The sequence below is a fragment of the Nomascus leucogenys genome, chromosome 11 (genome assembly GCF_006542625.1).
Source record: "Nomascus leucogenys isolate Asia chromosome 11, Asia_NLE_v1, whole genome shotgun sequence".
NCBI lineage: Eukaryota > Metazoa > Chordata > Mammalia > Primates > Hylobatidae > Nomascus > Nomascus leucogenys.
Genome location: NC_044391.1, coordinates 71,372,428 through 71,394,948, shown reverse-complemented (window position 1 = coordinate 71,394,948; position 22,521 = coordinate 71,372,428). Strand labels below are relative to the sequence as shown.

General features: G+C 39.0%; 1 protein-coding gene and 1 pseudogene across 3 annotated transcripts in view; one reads left to right on the top strand and one right to left on the bottom strand.

Moving 5' to 3' along the window:
- RNF13 (ring finger protein 13) overlaps window positions 1-22,521 on the bottom strand; it is a 167,513-nt gene that overhangs the window by 9,570 nt on the left and 135,422 nt on the right. The gene's annotated exons all lie outside the window — the stretch shown is intronic.
- LOC105740478 lies at window positions 12,090-13,870 on the top strand (annotated as a pseudogene).

Below are 22,521 nucleotides of genomic sequence, written 5' to 3'. Positions count from 1 at the left end.
GGCAGGAGAATCACTTGAACCCGGGAGGCAGAGGTTTAGCCGAGATCGCACCATTGCACACCAGCCTGGGCGACAAGAGTGAAACTCCGTCTCAAAAAAAAAAGCATTTCCTTTTACTAAGTACAGAAGGTTCATTATTTTTCTTTTATTATTCTTTTTCAGGCCACTAGGAAATGAGGGTGTACAACACCCTTCCAGAGCCAACTTCAACAAACTCAAATTTATGTACACCCTAATCTAAAATTTTTCTTTTCCTATATATAAAGGAAATTAAATAAAAAAAACCTGTCCATCTCAGTTACACTTGGGACAGTGGGCCTACATTATTTTTGCATAAAGCCCAATTGCTTCTAGATGACTTCTGCATGTTGATTAGATTAGTCTAATATTTGTTGCAGCTCTCAGAGTGGCAAAGGTGACTATAGGAAGTCATACATAAAATTTCCTTCTAAACAGTGCATACAAATCAATAAAATAGTATGATCCTAACAGAAATGTGAACAAAGGGCATGCCAGGTTCCAAAGCAGAAATATAAATGGATATTTTACCTTGTTAATGTAGAATATGATGAAATGAGTATTATATACTGCTAGTAGACTTGAACTTTCAGCAAATTAGTTTGTCTCAAAAATGGTCTTTCCTTTTCTCTTTGACATAGTGAGTTAGAGGAGAAGGAAAAGTAGGAGTGGGGTGAAGGCAATGACAAGAGAAGGAAAATGGGAAGAATGAAAGCCATGAAACGGTAGTCACTGAAAAGAGTACGGTAGTATTTACTAGTGTTTGGAGTCAGGAGGTTGAATTACAGCCCTGCCACTTACCTTTAGCTGCTTGTGTATCCTGAGGTAATTTATTTGACCTTTCTAAGTCTCATATTCCTTATCCATAAAATAGACATGACAGTACTTTCCTAATTAGGCTGCTCTGAAAACGAACTGAATTCATGTATGCAAAGTACACAGTTTGCTTTCATACTATGTAATAGTATGTGTTACATGCTTATAAGACCTAAAATGCGAAATTATCAAATTTTGATTTGGTGCAATGCCCATCCCAATCCAACTTAATTCCAAATAATCCATTTGGTGCAAACAACACCGACTAAAGTAGAAAGAGGCAGGGGTGGACTGAAGCATGGTTCTCCTAAGCAAATACAGCTACAGGCAAATGATAAAAGAGTGCCACGATACAAATCAACCTATAGCACCAACTTTCTCAGTCTCCTTCAGTCAAAGCTATTACAGTATAGACCTTAGGATTTTTATCTCTGGACATGAGGTAATAAAACAGTTCCTTTTCAAATAACTCATGAATGCACTGATTTCTTAGGAACCATAGCCATGGTAGTAATTCCTCACCCAACTTGCATCCTCAGTTATTTCACTGCTTTGTGGGCCTTCTGAAAAGTAGTCCTTTAGAAGAGCTGAGAAACATTCCCTTTTCTGACAGACAGCAGATACAAAGAGTCACAACTTAACAGAAACCCTGAGTAAAAAACCACCATAAGAACCAGTACTGGTAGCAAAGCCTGAACTGTAATAAACAAATTGCCAGAGACTCAGTGTGGACAAGTCTGAGAGTTAAAAAACTTCCGGGGGACCCAATGCTTTTTTGAGTTTTACCTCTTGAAGCTCTACCAGGAAAAATCCCCTCAGGTATTGGGGGTGGTCGGGAGAAGCATTATGTTCTCAACAAGGCCTTCCCCCAAGAAAAACTATTTTACCAGATCACAATCTACTGTGGTTTTAGAATCTAACTGACCTGGGGAAAGAGCAAAAATACCCAACTCCAATCAGCTCTAACCTACGTGGAACAGAAGATACCCAACTCCAGCTCCCTCCAGCCATCTGGTTCCACCTAAATTCTGGGAAAAGAAGTGAGGGGCACTTGTGAAGTTCAGACCACAGGGCCACAGGCTCACTTAAAGACTGAGACAGGCCAAGTGTGGTGGCTCACATCTGTAATCCCAGCACTTTGGGAGGCTGGGGTGGGAGGAGTGCTTGATTCCAGATGTTCAAGACCAGCCTGGGCAACAGAGAGATACCCCATTTCTACCAAAAAAAAAAAAATTAGCTGGGCATGGTGGTGTGTGCCAGTAGTCCCCGCTATTTGGGAGGCTGAGGCAGGAGGATGGCTTGAACTCAGGAGGTAGAGGCTGCAGTGAGTCAAGATTATGCCACTGCATCCTAGCTTGGGTACCAGAGTGAGAGCTTCGCTCTGTCCTAATTTTAAAAAAAGGTTCAGATATAATTATAAAATGATAGAATGCCTCCCCTTCCCCTGTACCTCACTACTACTTGACTAATGGCCTATTTACTGCAATTCTTTTCACCTAGTATATCATGTCCAGCTTTCAACAAAAAATTAGAAAGCATACTAAAAGGCAAAAACACAGCTTGAAGAGACAGAGCAGGCATCACAAACAGACTCAGGTATGGCAGGAATGTTGGAATTACCAGATCACGAATTTAAAACAACCACCGTTAATATTCTGAGGGTGCTAGTGGAAAAATTAGGCAACATGCAACAATGGTTGGATAATGTAGGCAAAGAGATGGAAATTCTGAGAAAGAATTAAAAAGAAGTGCTAGAGATCAAAAACACTAACAAAAATGAAGAATGCATTTGATTCGCTCAGTATACTGGACACTTCTTGAGCAAAGTATCTTTGAGCTTAAGGACATGTCACTAGAGACTTACAAAACTGAAAAGCAAAGAGAAAAAAGACGGAAAAAAATGGAATAATATCCAAGAATGTGGAACAACTACAGAAAATGTAGCATATGCATAATGGAAACATCAAGAAAATTAAAAGAGAAAAGAACAGAAGCAATAAATAAAGTAATAATGACTGGGGATCTCCTGAAATTAGTTTCAGACACCCCACCACAGATCCAGGAAGTTAAGAGAACACCAAGCAGGATAAATCCCAAAAAAAGAAAGAAGAAAGAAAAAGAAAAGAAATGAGCAAAAAAAGAAAAAAAGAATGAAGGAAAATGAAGAGAATCTGAGGGACTTCTGGGATAGCATCAAATAGAAGAAAACATGCATTATGGGAACCTCAGAAGGAGAAGAAAGAAAGGGGTAGAGGACCTATGTGAAGAAATAATGGTTGGAAACTTCCCAAATCTGAGAGAAATGGATATACAAATTCAAGAATCTCAGATAATTCCAACAGAATAAATCTAAAGGGATCTAAGGGATCTACATTGAGACATATCATCATATTATAATTAAACTGTCTAGTGACAGATATATTGAAAGCAGCAAAAAAAAAAAAAAAAAAAAAGCAACCCAGTACACACAAAGGAGCTCATATTAGATTCTCAGCAGACTTAGCAGAAACCCTGCAGGCTAGGAAGTGGGATGATATATTCAAAAGAAAAGCGGTGCCAATCAAGAATGCTACGTTTAGCAAAAGTGCCCTTTCAAAACAAACAAAAACAGAAATTAAGACTTTCTCAGACAAAAATTGAGGGAGTTTATCACCACTAGACTTATTCTATAGGAAATTCTAAAAGAGCACCTACAAGTAAGTGAAAAGCTGATAAACAGGAACATAAAACCATATATTAATAAAAACATAAGTCCCAGGTGAACTTAAATATATAGACAAATATAGAATCCTGTATTATTGTAATGTAGGTGAGTAAATCACTTATAAATCTGGTATATATTTTTTTCTAGACAGGTCCTGGCTCTGTCACCCAGGCTGGAGTGCCGTGGCATGATCTCGACTCTCGGCAACCTTCGCCTCCCAGGCTCAAGCCATCCTCTTGCCTCAGTCCCCCAAGTAGCTGGGACCACAGGCACTCGCCACCATGCCTGGCTAATTTTTGTGATTTTTGTAGAGATGAGGTTTCACCATTTGCTCAGGCTGGTCTCAAACTCCTGAACTCAAGTGATCCGCCCACCTTGGCCTCCCAAAGTGCTGCGATTACAGCCGTGAGTCACAGCACCTGGCCCAGAATTTTTCTAAAAGCATAAAAAGTAACAATCTATATTAAATGATAAGCAATGTAAAAACAGGCAATTTGAGTCATCGATAACATAAAATGGGAGGCAGAGAAACAGGTAAAGCAGCATGGTTTTTATACGTGATTGAAGTTAATTTGTCAGTTTGAAATATTTAAAATGTCAGTTTAAAATAGATTGTTAGAACTTTTAAGATGTTTTATGGAATTGCAAGGGTAACCATGAGGAAGATATCTGTAGAATATATACAAAGGGAAATAAGGGAATCAAAACGTCACTAGAAAAAATCAACAAAAAACATAGTGAGAGGAAAGACAAAGCTGTAAGACGAACAAAAAACAATGAACAATGAACAAAAGTAATACTAAGTCCTTTCGTATCAGTAATTACTTTAAACATAAAAGTATTAAACATCAAAGTAATACTAAGTCCTTTCCTGTCAGTAATTATCTTAAATGTAAAAAGATCAAACATACCAAGACATGGATTGAATGGCTAAAAAATATGAGATCCAACAATAAAGTGCTTACAAGAAAATCACTTTATATCTAAAAACACATGGGGGCCAGGCATGGTGGCTCACACCTGTAATGCCAGCACTTTGGGAGGCCGAGGTGGGCAGATCATGAGGTTAGGAGTTCAAGACCAGCCTGGCTAGCATGGTGAAACCCCGTCTCTACTAAAAATACAAAAAATTAGCTGGACATGGTGGCATGTGCCTGTAATCCCAGCTACTTGGGAGGCTGAGGCAGGAGAATTGCTTGAATCCAGGAGGTGGAGGTTGCAGTGAGCCAAGATCGTGCCACTGCACTCCTGCCTGGGCGACAGAGCGAGACTCCTTCTCAAACAAACAAACAAACAAAAAACACACATGAGCTAAAAGTGAAAAGGTGGAAAAGATATTCTATGCAAATGAGAAACTGGAGAGCAGGAGCGGCCATACATATATCAAACAGAATAGACTTTAAGAAAAAAAAACTATCATAAGAGAAAAAGGGGGACATTATATAATGATATAATGGTAAATTCACCAAAAAGATATAGCAATAAATACATACACATCTAACATCAAAGCAGTCAAATATGTGAAGCAACACTGACAGAACTGAAGGAAGATAGCCAGGTGTGGTGGCTCACGCCTGTAATTCCAGCACTTTGGGAGGCCAAAGGTGGTTGGATCACCAGAGGTCAGGAGACCAGTCTGGCCAATATAGTGAAACCTCATCTCTACTAAAAATACAAAAAAATTAGCTGGGCGTAGTGGCAGGCGCCTATAATCCCAGCTACTCAGGAGATTGAGGCAGAAGAATCGCTTAAGCCCAGGGGGAGGAGGTTGCAGTGAGCCAAGATTGCACTTCACTCAAGCTTGGGCAAAAGAGCGAAACTCCGCCTTTAAAAAAAAAAAAAAAAGAACTGAAGGAAGAAATGAGCAGCAACACAATACTAACAGGCGACTTCAATACCCCACTTTCAGTAAGAATAGAACAACCAGACAGAAGATCAAACAGAAGACACAGATGACTTGAATAACTCTTTAGACCAATTGGAACTAACAAACATATACAGAACACTCCACCCAACAACAGGGGATACACATTCTTCTCAAGTGCACATGTAATATTCTCCAAGAGAGACTACATGTTAGACCACAAAAAAAGCCTTAAATGTAAGAAGACTGAAGTCGTACAAATATATTCTCCAACCTCAGCACAATGAAACTACAAATCAATAGCAAAAAAACAAAACAAAAAACAAAAAAAAACAGGCAAATCCACAAATGTATAGGAATTAATGCAGTTTTAAACAACCAATGGGTCAAATAAGAAATCACAAGGGAATTTAGAAAATATCTGGAGATAAATGAAAATGAAAACACAGCATACCAAAACTGATGGAATGCAACAAAAACAGTATTAAGAGGAAAGTTTTATTAAAAAGGAAGAAAGACCTCAACTCAACAACTTAACCTGACACTTAAAGGAATAAAGAAAAATAAGCTAAATCCACAACTAGCTTAAAGCAGAGATAAATGAAACAAATAGGAAAAAAGAAAAAAATACAACAAAACCAACAGTTGGTATTCTGAGAAGATGAACAAAATTAGCAAATCTTTAGCTGCAATAACTAAAATGGAGAGAAGATTGAAATAGCTAAAATTAGAAATAAAAGACATTCAACTGATGTCATAGAAATAAAAAGCATTATGAGGCTACTATTAAATTACAATCAAACCAGATAATCTAGAAGAAATGGATAAATTCCTAGAAACATACAGCCTACCAGTACTAAATCATGAAGAAATAAGAAATCTATGTGAACATACCTATAACTAGTAAAGAATTGAAATAGTAATTAAAAACCTCCCAACAAAAAAGGCCAGGACCAGATAGATTCACTGGAGAAGTCCATCAAATATTTAAATAAGAACTAACACTAATCCTTCTCAAACTCTTTGAAAGAATCAAAACAGAAACTCTTTGAAAGAACTGCAATCACTGATACCCTTTCTTCCAGTTGATCGAATTGGCTACCAAAGCTTGTACATCCATCATGTAGTTCTCATGCCATGGATTTCAGCTCCTTCAGGTCATTTAAGGACTCCTCTACACTGGTTATTCTAGTTAGCCATTCGTCTAATCTTTTTTCAAGGTTTTTAGCTTCTTTGCAATGGGTTCGAACTTCCTCCTTTAGCGCGGAGAAGTTTGATCGTCTGAAGCCTTCTTCTCTCAACTCGTCAAAGTCATTTTCCATCCAGCTTTGTTCTTTTGCTGGTGATGACCTGCGTTCCTTTGGTGGGGGAGAGGCCCTCTGATTTTTAGAATTTTCAGCTTTTCTGCTCTGTTTTTTCCCCACCTTTGTGGTTTTATCTACCTTTGGTCTTTGATGATGGTGACATACAGATGGGGTTTTGGTGTGGATGTCCTTTCTGTTTGATAGTTTTCCTTCTAACAGTCAGGACCCTCAGCTGCAGGTCTGTGGGGAGTTTGCTGGAGGTCCACTCCAGACCCTGTTTGCCTGGGTATCAGCAGCGGAGGCTGCAGAACAGTGAATATTGCTGAACAGCAAATATTGCTGCCCAATCGTTCCTCCAGAAGCTTCATCTCAGAGGGGTACCCGGCCGTGTGGGGTGTCAGTCTGCCCCTACTGGGGGGTGCCTCCCAGTTAGGCTACTCGGGGGTCGCGGACCCACTTAATGAGGCAGTCTGTCCGTTCTCAGATCTCAAGCTGTGTGCTGGGAGAACCACTACTCTCTTCAAAGCTATCAGACAGGGACATTTAAGTCTGCAGAGGTTTCTGCTGCCTTTTGTTTGGCTACGCCCTGTCCCCACAGGTGGAGTCTACAGAGGCAGGCAGGCCTCCTTGAGCTGTGGTGGGCTCCACCCAGTTTGAACTTCCTGGCCGCTTTGTTTACCTACGCAAGCCTCAGCAATGGCGGGCACCCCTCCCCGAGCCTCGCTGCCGCCTTGCAGTTTGATCTCAGACTGCTGTGCTAGCAATGAGCAAGACTCAAAAAAGAGCCCACATTGCCAGACAATCCTAAACCAAAAGAACAAAGCTGGAGGCATCACGCTACCTGACTTCAAACTATACTACAAGGCTACAGTAACCAAAACAGCATGGTACTGGTACCAAGACAGAGATATAGACCAATGGAACAGAACAGAGCCCTCAGAAATAATATCACACATCGACAACCATCTGATCTTTGACAAACCTGACAAAAACAAGAAATGGGGAAAGGATTCCCTATTTAATAAATGGTGTTGGGAAAACTGGCTAGCCATATGTAGAAAGCTGAAACTGGATCCCTTCCTTACACCTTATACAAAAATTAATTCAAGATGGATTAAAGACTTAAATGTTAGACCTAAAACCATAAAAACCCTAGAAAAAAACCTAGGCAATACCATTCAGGACCTAGGCATGGGCAAGGACTTCATGACTAAAACACCAAAAGCAATGGCAACAAAAGCCAAAATTGATAAATGGGATCTAGTTAAACTAAAGAGCTTCTGCACAGCAAAAGAAACTACCATCAGAGTGAAGAGGCAACCTACAGAATGGGAGAAAATTATTGCAATCTACTCATCTGACAAAGGGCTAATATTCAGAATCTACAATGAACTCAAACAAATTTACAAGAAAAAAACAAACAACCCCATCAAAAAGTGGGTGAAGGATATGAACAGACAATTCTCAAAAGAAGACACTGATGCAGCCAACAGACACATGAAAAAATGATCATCACTGGCCATCAGAGAAATGAAAATCAAAACCACAATGAGATACCATCTCACACCAGTTGGAATGGCGATCATTAAAAAGGAAACAACAGTGCTGGAGAGGATGTGGAGAAATAGGAACACTTTTACACTGTTGGTGGGACTGTAAACTAGTTCAACCATTGTGGAAAACAGTGTGGCAATTCCTCAAGGACCTAGAACTAGAAATACCATTTGACCCAGCCATCCCATTACTGGGTATATACCCAAAGGAATATAAATCATACTGCTATAAAGACACATGTACACGTATGTTTATAGCGGCACTATTCACAATAGCAAAGACTTGGAACCAACCCAAATGTCCATCAATGATAGACTGGATTAAGAAAATGTGGCACATATACACCATGGAATACTATGCAGCCATAAAAAATGATGAGTTCATGTCTTTTGCAGGGACATGGATGAAGCTGGAAACCATCATTGTCAGCAAACTATCGCAAGGACAGAAAACCAAACACGGCATGTTCTCACTCATAGGTGGGGATTGAACAATGAGAACACTTGGACATAGGAAGGGGAACATCACACACCGGGGCCTGTCGTGGGGTTGGGGGAGGGGGAGGGATAGCATTAGGAGATATACCTAATGTTAGATGACGAGTTAATGGGTGCAGCACACCAACATGGCACATGTATACATATATAACAAACCTGCATGTTGTGCACATGTACCCCAGAACTTACAGTATAAAACAAAAAAAAAAAGACAAAAGAAGGAACACAGTATGCTAGCCTGAAGAGGCAATATACTATATGATTCCAATTACATGACATCCTTGAAAAGGTGACTGTGGAAACAGTAACAAGGTCAGTGGTTGCTAGGGGATGGGGGAAGGGAGAGATAAACAGGCAGAACACAGAGGATTTCTAGGGTAGTGAACCTACTCCGTGTGATACTATAATGATGGACACATGTCACTATAAATTTGTCTAAACCCACAGAACGTACAACACCAAGAATAAACCCTAATGTAAACTATGGGCTTTGGAGGATAACGATGTGTCCCTGTAGGTTCATCAGTTGCAACAGATGTACCACTCTGGTGCAGGATATTGATAATAGGGGAGGCATACAACACCAAGAGTAAACCCTAATGTAAACGATTGGCTTTGGAGGATAATGACATGTCCACGTACATTCATCAATTGCAACAGATGGACTACTCTAGTGCAGGATGTTGATAACTGGGGAGGCTTTGCCTGTGTGAGGGCAGGGAATATTGGGATATCTCAGTACATTCTACTCAATTTGGCTGTGAACCTAAAACTGCTCTAAAAAATAAAGTCTTAAGAAAAAAAAAGAAAGAACTGCAACACTTCCAAACTCATTCTATGAGGTCAGAATTACCTTAACACCAAAATGAGAGAAAGATGCAAAAAAAGAAAACTGCAAGCAAATATCCCTTAAGTATACTGATGTGAAAATCCTCAACAAAATACTAGTTAACTGAATTCAACACTACATTAAAAGGATTATACACCATGACCAGTGGGACTTATTCGTGGAATGAAAGGATGGTTTAACATATGAAAATAAATCTATTTAATACATCACATTAACAAGATGAAGGACAAAACCAGATGATCATTTCAATTGATGCAGACAAAATTCAACAATCTCATGACACAAACACTCAATAAACTAGGAACAGAAAAAAACTATCCCAGCATAATAAAAGTCATATATGAGATGGCTACATTTAACATCATAGTCAACAAAAGAAGACTGAAACTTTCCTTCTAAGAGCAGGAATAAGGCAAGGATGCCCACACTCACAACTACTATTCAACACAGTACTAGGAGGTCTATCCAGAGCAATTAGACAAGAAAATGAAATAGAAAACATACAGATTGGAAAATTAGTAACATTAGTTCCCTTCACAGATGACATATTCCATACAAACTGTTAAAATTAGCAAATTCAGCAAAGTTACAGGATGCAAAATCAAAATTCAAAAATTGCATTTCTATACACTAACAATCAATTCACAAAGGAAATTATCCCTCAACCAAAGGAGCTGTAAAAAAAAAAAAAAAAGGTAATTAAGAAAACAATTCCATTTACTATAGCAACAAAAAGGATAATACTTTGGAATAAGCTTGAGCTTATTAAAAGGTTTCTACACTACAAACTAAACACTGCCACAAGAAATCAAAGAAGATAGAAATAAATGGAAAGGTATTCCAGGCTCATAGATTGAAAGACTTAACATTGTCAAACTGTCCATGCTACCCACAGTGATCTACAGATTCAATGTAATTCTTATCAAAATACCGATGACATTTTTTGCAGAAACAGACAAAAGCATCGTAAAATTCTCAAGGGACTATGAATAGCCAAAACAATCTCGAAAAAGAACAAAATTGGAAGACTGATTTCAAAACATTCTACACAGCAACAGTAATTAAGATGGTATGGTACTAGAATAAAGATAGATATATACGCCAATGGAACAGAATTTAGAGCCTAGGAATAAACATTTGTATATATGGCCAAATGATTTTTGACAAGGATGCCAAGATGACACAGTGAATAAAGGACAGTCTCCTTAACAAATGGTAGTGGAAAAACTGGGATATCCACATGCTTAAATAAATAAATAAATAAATATTAAGCTGGACCTTAACTTACACCTTACATAAAATTAACTCAAAAGGGATTAAAGACCTAAATGTAAGGCCTAAAACTATTAAACTCCTAGAAAAAAATATAGGGGAAAAACTTCAGGATATTGGATTTGAGAATTATGTCTTGGAAGTGACACCATAAGCTCGGGCAACAAAAGAAAAAAATAGACAAATGGGACTACGAGAAACTTTTGTGCATAAACAGACATGATCGACAGAGTGAAGGGGCAGCTTATGGACTGGGCAAAAATAACTGCAACTCATGTATCTGATTTGGGGTTAATATCCAGACTATATAAGGAACTTCTACAACTCAACAGTAAAAAAAAAAAAAAAAAAACTAATTTAAAAATGAGAAAATGACTTGGATAGAAAATTCTCCAAAGAAGATATATGAATAGCCAATAAATACTTGAAAATATGCTCATCATCACTAATCATCAGGGAAATGCAAATCAAAACAATAAGACATCGACTCATACTCACTAGAATGGCCACTATCAAAAGAGCAGAATGTAAGTGTTGAGCATGTGGAGAGCCCTTGTGCACTGGTGATGGGAATATAAAATGGTGCAGGTAGTACAGAGAGCAAGCAGTAAGGAGATACTTCTAAAATCAAAAAGACAATTAGAATATGATTCAGCAATCCCACTTCTGGATATATATCCAAAAAGAATTCAAAGCAGGATCTTAAAGATAAATTTTCACCCATGTTCATGGAAGCATTATTTATAATAGACAAGGTGTAGAGTGGAAACAATCCAAATGTCTATTGACAACGAATGGAAAAGGAAAAATGGTATATACATAAAATGTAGTATTATGAAATCTTTAAAAATAAAAGAATATTCTGTCACATGCCACAACATAGGTGAACCATGAGGGCATTATGCTAAGCAAAATATGCCAGTTGCAAAAGGACAAATACTGTATCAGTCCACTCATATGAAGTATCTAAAGTAGTCAAATTGTAGAAAAGAAACAGCAGAAATGTGGTTAGCAAGGGCTGGAGAGAAGAGAAAGAGGGAATTATTAGTGTTTAGTGGGTACAGAGTCTTGGTGTGATAAGATGAAAAAATTCTAGAGATTGGTTGCACAATAATGTAAATATACTTAACACTATTGAACTGTACACTTAAAAATGGTTAAGATTGTAAATTTATTGTTATGTGTTTTTTTAACCACAATAAAAAATGCAAGCAAAAAAAGGTGAAGAAAAAATAAAAACTTTCATAAACACAAGTTGAGGTAATTTTTGCCCACAGAACTGACTTGTGAGAAATATTAAAATAAATTCTTTAAAGAGAAGAAAAATGATATAGGTCAGAATCTTAGATCTACATAAAGAAAGTAAAAGTCCTGGAGAAGAAATAAGTAAAAGTAAAATAAAAACTTCTACTTTTCTTATTCTTACTTGATTTTACTTGTGAACAAACAAATAGCAGTTTGTTCAAAATAATAACAGCAATAATATATTCAATTATGTATGCTATGAATGTATAACATACATAAGTGAAATGAATAACAGCAATGATATAAGGGATGGAGTAGAAATTAGGAATATTTTGTTATTATTAGGAACTTGCACTACCCACAAAGAAGTGTAGTGTTATTTGAAAGTCAAATTGGATTAGTTGTAACTGTACAATGCAAATTCTAGGGCAACCACTAAAAAAGAAAATACATACACACACATAAATAACACTAATATGCTAAGAAGGAAAGTGGAATCATTATGAAATGCTTAATTAAAACCACAGATGGTGAAAAAAGATTGAAAGAGAAAAACAGAAACGGGGCAACAAATACAGAACGACGATAAATATAATAGATATTAACCCAACTATATTAATAATCACTTTCAATATCTATGTCCTAAATATGCTAATTAAAAGACAGATTGTCAGAGCGGATCAGATAAAAAAAAATAAGACCAGCTATATTTTTGTTGAAGAGAAACCCACTTTAAATATGAAGACTCATACCCTGGTGTGATTCCATCCTGCATGGCTGTTCCCTGGAGCAGCAGTCGTTTATCTCCATCCGCCTTCTCTCCCACCTAAGTGCGTGTCACCACCCCATGGAAGATTTGATGGACATGGACATGAGCCTCCTGAGGCCCCAGAACTATCTTTCAACAAAAGGCCAACAAAGATTATCACTTTAAGGTGGATAATGATGTAAATGAGCACCAGTTATCTTTAAGAACGGTCAGTTCAGGGACTGGCGCAAAGGATAAACTGCATATTGTTGAAGCAGAGGCAATGAATTATGAAGGCAGTCCAATTAAAGTAACACTGGCAACTTTGAAAATGTCTGTACAGCCAATGGTTTCCCTTGGGGGCCTTGAAATAACACCCCCAGTGATCTTACGGTTGAAGTGTGCTTCAGAGCCAGTGCATATTAGTGGACAGCACTTAGCTGTGGAGGAAGATGCAGAGTCAGAAGATGAAGAAGAGGAGTATGTGAAACTCTTAAGTTTATCTGGAAAGCAGTCTGCCCCCGGAGGTGGTAGAAAGGTTCCACAGAAAAAAGTAAAACTTGCTGCTGATGCAGAAGATGATGATGAAAATGACAATGATGATGATTTTGATGACGAGGAAACTGAAGAAAAAGCACCAGTGAGGAAATCTATACGAGATACTCCAGCCAAAAATGCACAGAAGTCAAATCAGAATGGAAAAGACTGAAAACCATCAACACCAAGATCAAAAGGACAAGAATCTCTCAAAAAACAGGAAAGGATTCCTAAAACACAAAAAGGACCTAGCTCTGTAGAAGACATTAAAATGCAAGCAGTTCATCAATTATGTGAGGAATGCTTCCGGATGACTGATCAGGAGGTTATTCAAAATCTCTGGCAGTAGAGGAAGTCTCTTTAGGAAAACAGTTTAAACAATTTGTTAAAAATTTTCCATTTTATTTCATTTCTGTAACAGTTGATATCTGGCTGTCCTTTTTATAATGCAGAGTGAGAACTTTCCCTACTGTGTTTGATAAATGTTGTCCAGGCTCTATTGCCAAGAATGTCCAAAATGCCGGTTTAGTTTTTAAAGATGGAACTCCACCCTTTGCTTGGTTTTAAGTATGTATGGAATGTTATGATAGGACATAGTAGTAGTGGTGGTCAGACATGGAGATGGTGGGGAGGCAAAAATACACATGTGAAATAAAACTCAGTATTTTAATAAAGTAAAAAAAAAAATGAAGACACATAGACTAAAAGTAAAGATATCATGCTAACCCTAATCCAAAAAATGTGGGAGTAAGCATATTTTCAGACAGAGCAGACATCAGTGCAAGAAAAATCATCACAGATAGAGAGGCATTACATAATAATAAAGGGATCAATTATCCAAAAAAAAAAAATAAATAACAATATGACCAGGCACGGTGGCTCATGCCTGTAATCCCAGCACTTTTGGAGCTGGTGGATCACTTGAGGTCAGGAGTTCGAGACCAGCCTGGCCCAACATAGTGAAACCCCATCTCTACTAAAAAATACAAAAATTAGTTGGGTGTGGTGGTCTGCACCTATAGTCCCAGCTACTCAGGAGGCTGAAGGAGGAGAATTGCTTGAACCTGGGAGGCAGAGGCTGCAGTGAGCTGAGATGGCACCACTGCACTCCAGCCTAGGCAACAGAGCGAGACTCTGTCTCAAAATAAATAAACAAAAATTTTTAAAAATTATATCTATACATATAAAACAATATTTAATGTATATGTACCTAATAACAGAGTGCCAAAATATATAAGGCAAAAACTGATAGAACTGCGAGGAGAAAGAGATGAATCTGCTATTATAGTTGAAGACATCAACACCCCTCTATCTGAAATGGACAGATCCAGCAGGCAGAAAATGAGTAAGGACACAGTTGAACTCAACAGCAGCACCAGTCAACTGGATTTAATTGACATACACACTACTTCGTCATCCAACAAGAAATAGAATATACATTCCTTTCCAGCTCACATGGAACATTCATTCACTGAGAGACCACATTCTGGGACATAAAGTATACTTTATTTTTTAAAAATAAGTCTTACAATATTACCATGCAGACCACAATGGAGTTAAACTAGAAATATATAATAATATATAAATACAGATAGCTGGAAAATCCCAAAACATGTGGAAATTAAAAAACACACTTCTGAGTAACAAGTAGGTCAAAGAAGAAATCTCAAGAGAAATTTTAAAATATTTTGAGCTAAGTGAAAATGAAAATACAACATATCAAAACTTGTAAAATGCAGTGATGTTACCAAAATGGCAGAGTAGAAGCAATCTGAGTTGATTTTCCCGTACAGAAAATGAAAAACAACTATACAGTGACAACATTATCACCACCAATATTCCAGAACTCAAAACTGAGGCTGTGACAATCCTTGGTGTCACAAAGAAGTGAAAAATTATGAGAAGAGAGAATGGACTTCTCCATCCATGATGCCCCTCCCTTAAGTTATTAGGCACTGGGTAAAAAGGTCTCCCAAGACTCATGGTTCCTATCCTGGAGAAACTGAGACTAAGGTAGACAGCCAGTTTCCCCACCATCTAGGGTTACTATGCAGGAAAGCTGTTCCTGCCTCAACCCACAGGAAGCATTGCTAGTGCCTGTTGGAAGAAAATCTGAAGACAGCTATGGACAAACGTGGAAGTAGGGTTAGCAACTCCAGCAAAGGAAACTTGGGGCTGCTCTTCATCTCAGCCAAAGGAGATGCCAAATCAGAGGGACAGTGGATCAGCAGCAGTAGGAGGCACATTCCACGGGACCTCTGCACACAAACTCCCAGCTAATTCCCTTCCCCACCAACCCCAGCCAGGGAATCCCCTTTGGAACATCCCCTAACCCAAGATGGTCAGTGCTCTGAACTTTTGTGCAAGCCAGGCAAACCTGGGCTTAGGGTGCCATCTAGTGCTGAAAAGAAGGCAGTGATCTAAGTCTAAAAGAATGCAACAAACCACACCCGAAAGACCAAGAAAGGCAGATAGCAAAAACTAGAATAAATAACAAATCAATGTGAAGACATAAATGTACATCTGTAAGAAACAACATCAAACAGGGAACCCCGACCTTCCCAAATTTACAAAGCAAGGAGCCAGTGACACCCTACCAACCTGAGATGAAGGTGTGTAAGTTCTCTGATCAAGAATTCAAAATAGCAATTTTGGAGAAACCTGGGGAACTCCAAGATAGCACAGTAAAACACCTTAGAAACTTACCAGAAAAACTGAACAAAGAGATTTAAAAAATTAAAAAAACAGAAATCTTGGAACTGTGAAATACATTGGCTGAATTGAAAATGCATAAGAGGGTTTTGACAGAACTAATCAAGCAGAAGAAAGAATCAGTGAGCTCAAAGACAATTTGAAAATATATAAAGAGAGGAGACATAGGAGAATAAAAAGGAAGAACACATATAAGATCTAGAAAATAGCCTAAAAAGAGCAAATTTAAGAGTCATTGGCCTTCAAGACAGAGTTAAGAAAGAGCAAGGGGTACAGAGCTTATTCAAAGAAATAATAACAGAAAACTTTCCAGATCTATAGAAAGATAAATATCCAGGCATAGGAAGGTCAAAGATTATCAAATAGATTAAACCCCAATAAGACTATCCCAAGGCATACAATAATCAAATTCTCAAAGGTCAAAAACAAAAAGAGGAGCATAAAAGCAGGAAAAAAAGAAGCAGCATAACATATAAAGAGCTCTAATTCATCTGTTAATGGACATCTAGTAGAAACCATACATGCCTGAATGGAGTGGGATGACATATTAAAAAGCTAAAGGAAAAAAAAAATGCCAACTGAGAATAGTGTCCCCAGCAAAGCTATCCTTCAACCATAAATGAGAGATAATGACTTCTGAAGACAAACAAAAGCTGAAGGAATTCATCTTATAAAAAATGTCAAAGGTAGTTCTTCAATCTGGAACAAAAGGACACTAACATGCAACAAGAAAATATCTGAAGTTATAAAAGTCATTGGTAAAAGTATACAGACAAATTTCGAATACTCTAATACTGTAACTGTGGTTATTTCTAGTATGTAGACTAAATCTACCAAAATAAAAACTACAACAATCTGTTAAAAGTCAGGCAATATAAAAAGATGTAAATTGTGTCAACAAGAGGTCAAAATGTGTGTCAGGGGATGAAATTACGATGTAAAGTTTTTTGTCTTTTTCTTTGTGATCAACATTGAGTTCTCATATATTCAAAATAACTTATGTTTTTTGTAAGCCTCATAGTAACCACAAAGCAAAACACCTATAATAGGTTAACACTAAAAATAAACAGCAAGGAATTAAAACATACTACCAGAGAAATTTGCACAATCATAAAGAAACATGAAAGAGAAAGAAAGAAAAGTAAAAGAGGAGTTACAAATCAACCAGAAAACAAACAACAAAATGACAGGAGAAAGTTCTCACCTATCAGTAATAACAATGTAAATGAACTAAATGTTCTAATTAAAAGACATAGAGTGATTAAATGGATAGAAAAACAGAACCCAATTATCTGCTGCCGATAAGAAACTCACTTTACCTATAAAGACACGCAGACTGAAAGTAAAGGGGTGGAAAAAGATATTCCATGCAATTGGAAAACAAAAAAGAGCAAGAATAGCTATATTTATATCAGATAAAATAAACAACAAACACTATAAAAAGAGACAAAAAAATCACTATGTAATGATAACTGACATTTACAGAACACTTCATCCAACTCTGTGGAATATAAATTCTTCTCATCAGCACATGGAACATTCCCCAGGCCAGATCACATTAGGAGAAAAAATAAGTCTCAGCAAACTCAAAAAAGTCAAAATCGTATCAAGTATCTTTTCTGACCACAGCAGAATAAAACCAGATTTTTATTCTTTTTTAAAGAGGAACTTTGGGCCAGGTGTGGTGGCTCATGCCTGTAATCCCAGCAATCTGGGAGGCTGCGGCAGGCAGATCACTTGAGTCCAGGAGTTTGAGACCAGCCTTGGGCAACATGGTAAAACCTCATCTCTACAAAAAAATTAGCTGGGTGTAGTAGTGCATGCCTGTACTCCCAGCTACTTGGGAGGTGGATACTGCACTGAGCTGAGATTGTGCAACTGCACTCCAGCCTTGGGTCAAAGAGTGAGACACTGCCTCAGAAAAAAAAAAAAGGAACTTTGAAAACTATAAATATGTGAAAATTAAACAACATGCTCCTGAATAAAAAATGGGTCAATAAAGAAATTAAAAAGGAAATCTAAAAATTTTTTTGAGCAAATGAAAACGGAAACACAGCATATCAAAATCTATGGGACAAGCAAAAGCAATACTAAGTAGGAAGTTCATAGCAATAAGCCTCCATCAGAAAAGGAGAAAAACTTCATATAAACAACTGAACAATCCACCTCAAGGAACTAGAAAAACAAGAATAAACAAAATCTAAAATTAGTAGAAAGAAATAATACAGATCAGAGCAGAAAAAAATTCAGACTGAAAAAATACAAAAGATAACTGAAAGAAAAAATTGTTTTTTGAAAAGATAAAGTCCACATACCTTTTGCTAGACTAACAAAAAAAGAGAAAACACTCAAAGTATAAATGAAAAAAATTATAATCAATACCCTAGAAATATAATGATCATTAGAGATTTTATGAATAATTATATCCAACAAATTAGATAACCTAGAAAAAAATGGGCAAATTCATAAACATGTAACACCTATCAAGACTGAACCATAAAGAAAGAGAAAGCCTGAACAGACCAATAGCAAGTAATGAAACTGAAACAGTAATTAAAAGTCTCCTACCAAAGAAAAGCCCAGGACTGATGGCTTCACTGCTGAAAACTACCAAACTGGAAAGGAAGAAGTCAAATTAACTTGGTTCACAGACAACATGATTGTATATTTTAAAAACCAAAGAAAACTCCATCAAGAAACTGTTAGAGGCTGGGCACAGTGGCTCACGCCTGTAATCCTTACACTTTGGGAGGCTGAGGCAGGTGGATCACTTGAGGTCAGGAGTTTGAGACCAGCCTGGCCAACATGGTGAAATCCCGTCTCTACTAAAAATACAAAAATTAGCCAGGCGTGGTCAAGGGTACCTGTAGTCTCAGCTACTTGGGAGGCTGAGGCAGGAGAATTGCTTGAACCTGGCAGGCAGAGGTTGCAGTGAGCCGAGATCACACCACTGCACTCCAGCCTGGGTGACAAAGCTAGACTCCATCTCAAAAAAAAAAAGAAAAAAGAAAAGAAAAAAGAAAAGAAACTGTTAGAACTAATAGCAAATTCAGTACAGTTGCAGGATATAAAATCAACATACAAAAATCAGTATCATTTGTATATGCCAACGGCAAACAATCTGAAAAATCAAGAAAGTAATCTCATTTACAATAGCTACTCTGGAGAGCGCAAGCTGTAATCCTTGGTGGCTTCCATGTGGTATTAAGGCTGTAAGTGTGCAGCATTCAAAAGAATACAAGTGGGCTGTGAACCAACCACTTGCTAGATAGATTAGCATTACTAAAAGAGAGCCAAGTGCTAATATCCAATACAATTTTTAAAAAAAGCCTCAAAAGGCAGCCCCTCCCATCACAAGCCCAGAGGCCTAGGAGGAAAGAATGGTTTAGTGGGTCAGGCCTGGGGAGCCACTGCCCTGCACCATCTTAAGAGGCTGCTCCCTGCATCCTGGCTGCTCCAGCTCCAGCCTTCAGCTCAAAAGGCCCCTGGTACAGTTTGGGGCACTGCTCTGGAGAGCACAAGCTGTAATCCTTGGTGGTATTAAGGCTGTAGGTGTGCAGCACTCAAAAGGAAAGAAGGCTTCCCAGGTTCCAACTTAGATTTCAGAGGATGTATTAGAAAGCCTGGGTCTCAGGCAGAAGTCTGTCACAGGACACAGCCCCCACACAGAAACTCTGCTAGTGCAGTATTGAGGGAAAACGTAAGGTTGGATCCCCAACACAGACTCCCTACCAGGGCAGTCTAGTGAAGCTATGGGAACAGGACTGCTACCCTCCAGACCCAAGAAGGGTAGAGCCACCAGCAGCTTGCACCCTCAGCATTGAAAAGGCACAGACACCAGACTCCAACCTGTGAGAGCCACAGGGATGGAGTTTCCCAAGGCCTTGGGAGCCCACCCCTTGCACCAGTGTGCCTTGGATGCGGGACACAGAGTCAAAGATTATGTTGGGGCTTTAAAGTTTAATGTCTGCCCTGCTAGGTTTCAGACTTGTGTGGGGCCTATTTCCCTTTCTTTTGGCCAATTCCTCCCTTTTGGAATGGGAATCTTTATCTAATACCTGCACCACTATTGTATCTTGGAAGTTAAGAATTTGTTTTTGAGTTTATGGTCTAATAAGTGGAAAGAAATGTGTCTTGAGTCTCAGATAAGACTTTAGACTTCGGATTTTTGAGTTGATGCTGGAATGAGTTAAGATTTTGGATACTACTGGGAAGAGATGATTGTATTGTACGACGCAAGAGGAACATGTGATGTGGCGGGAGAAAGGGGACCACTCGTACACTGCTGGTGGGAATATAAATTAGTATGGCTACTAAGGAAAACAGTATTGAGGTTCCTCAAAAAAGGAAAAATGAAACCACCATATGATCCAGCAATCCCATTGCTGGATATGTGTCCAAAAGAAAGGAAAATCAGTATATTGAAGAGATATCTGCACTCTCATGTTTACTGCAGCACTATTCACAATAGCCAAGATATGGAATCAACCTAAGTGTCTATCAATGGATGACTGGATAAAGAAAATGTGGTATATATACACAATGGAATACTATTCAGCCATAAAAAAATAAAACCCTGTTGGGGGGTGGAGCCAAGATGGCCGAATAGGAACAGCTCCAGTCTATAGCTCCCAGCCTGAACGACACAGAAGAGGGGTGATTTCTGCATTTCTGTTTGAGGTACTGGTTTCATCTCACTAGGGAGTGCCAAACAGTGGGTGCAGGACAGTTGGTGAAGCGCACTGTGCGCGAGCCGAAGCAGGGCGAGGCATTGCCTCACTCGGGAAGCGCAAGGGGTCAGGGAGTTCCCTTTCCTAGTCAAAGAAAGGGGTAACACACCACACCTGGAAAATCGGGTCAGTCCCACCCTAATACTGCGCTTTTCCAACAGGCCTGGAAAACGGCACACTAGGAGATTGTGTTCCGCACCTGGCCTGGAGGGTCCTATGCCCACGGAGTCTCACTGACTGCTAGCACAGCAGTCTGAGATCAAACTGCAAGGCGGCAGCAAAGCTGGGGGAGGGGCGCCCGCCATTGCCCAGGCTTGCTTAGGTAAACAAAGCAGCCAGGAAGCTCGAACTGGGTGGAGCCCACCACAGCTCAAGGAGGCCTGCCTACCTCTGTAGGCTCCACCTCTGGGGGCAGGGCACAGACAAACAAAAATTCAGCAGGAACCTCTGCAGACTTAAATGTCCCTGTCTGACTGACAGCTTTGAAGAGAGTAGTGGTTCTCCCAGCACACAGCTGGAGATCTGAGAACGGACAGACTGCCTCCTAAAGTGGGTCCCTGACCCCCGAGCAGCCTAACTGGGAGGCACCCCCCCAGTAGGGACAGACTGACACCTCACTCGGCCAGGTACTCCTCTGAGACAAAACTTCCAGAGGAACTATCAGACAGCTGAATTTGTGGTCTCACGAAAATCCGCTGTTCTGCAGCCACCACTGCTGACACCCAGCCAAACAGGGTCTGGAGTGGACCTCTAGTAAACTCCAACAGACCTGCAGCTGAGGGTCCTGTCTGGTAGAAGGAAAACTAACAAACAGAAAGGACATCCACACCAAAAACCCATCTGTACATCACCATCATCAAAGACCAAAAGTAGATAAAACCACAAAGATGGGGAAAAAACAGAGCAGAAAAACTGGAAACTCTAAAAAGCAGAGCACCTCTCCTCCTCCAAAGGAACGCAGTTCCTCACCAGCAATGGAACAAAGCCAGACGGAGGATGACTTTGACGAGTTGAGAGAAGAAGGCTTCAGATGATCAAACTACTCCGAGCTACAGGAGGAAATTCAAAACAATAGTAAAGAAGTTAAAAACTTTGAAAAAAAATTAGATGAATGGAGAACTAGAATAACCAATGGAGAGAAGGGCTTAAAGGAGCTGACGGAGCTGAAAGCCAAGTATCGAGAACTACGCGAAGATTGCAGAAGCCTTGGTAGCAGATGCGATCAACTGGAAGAAAGGGTATCGCGGATGGAAGATGAAATGAATGAAATGAAGCGAGAAGGGAAGTTTAGAGAAAAAAGAATAAAAAGAAATGAACAAAGCCTCCAAGAAATTTGGGACTATGTGAAAAGACCAAACCTACGTCTGATTGGTGTACCTGAAAATGATGGGGAAAATGGAACCAAGTTGGAAAACACTCTGCAAGGTATTACCCAGGAGAACTTCCCCAATCTAGCAAGGCAGGCCAACATTCAGATTCAGGAAATACAGAGAACGCCACAAAGATACTCCTCGAGAAGAGCAACTCCAAGACACATAATTGTCAGATTCACCAAAGTTGAAATGAAGGAAAAAATGTTAAGGGCAGCCAGAGAGAAAGGTCGGGTTACCCACAAAGGGAAGCCCATCAGAATAACAGCTGATCTCTCGGCAGAAAACTCTACAAGCCAG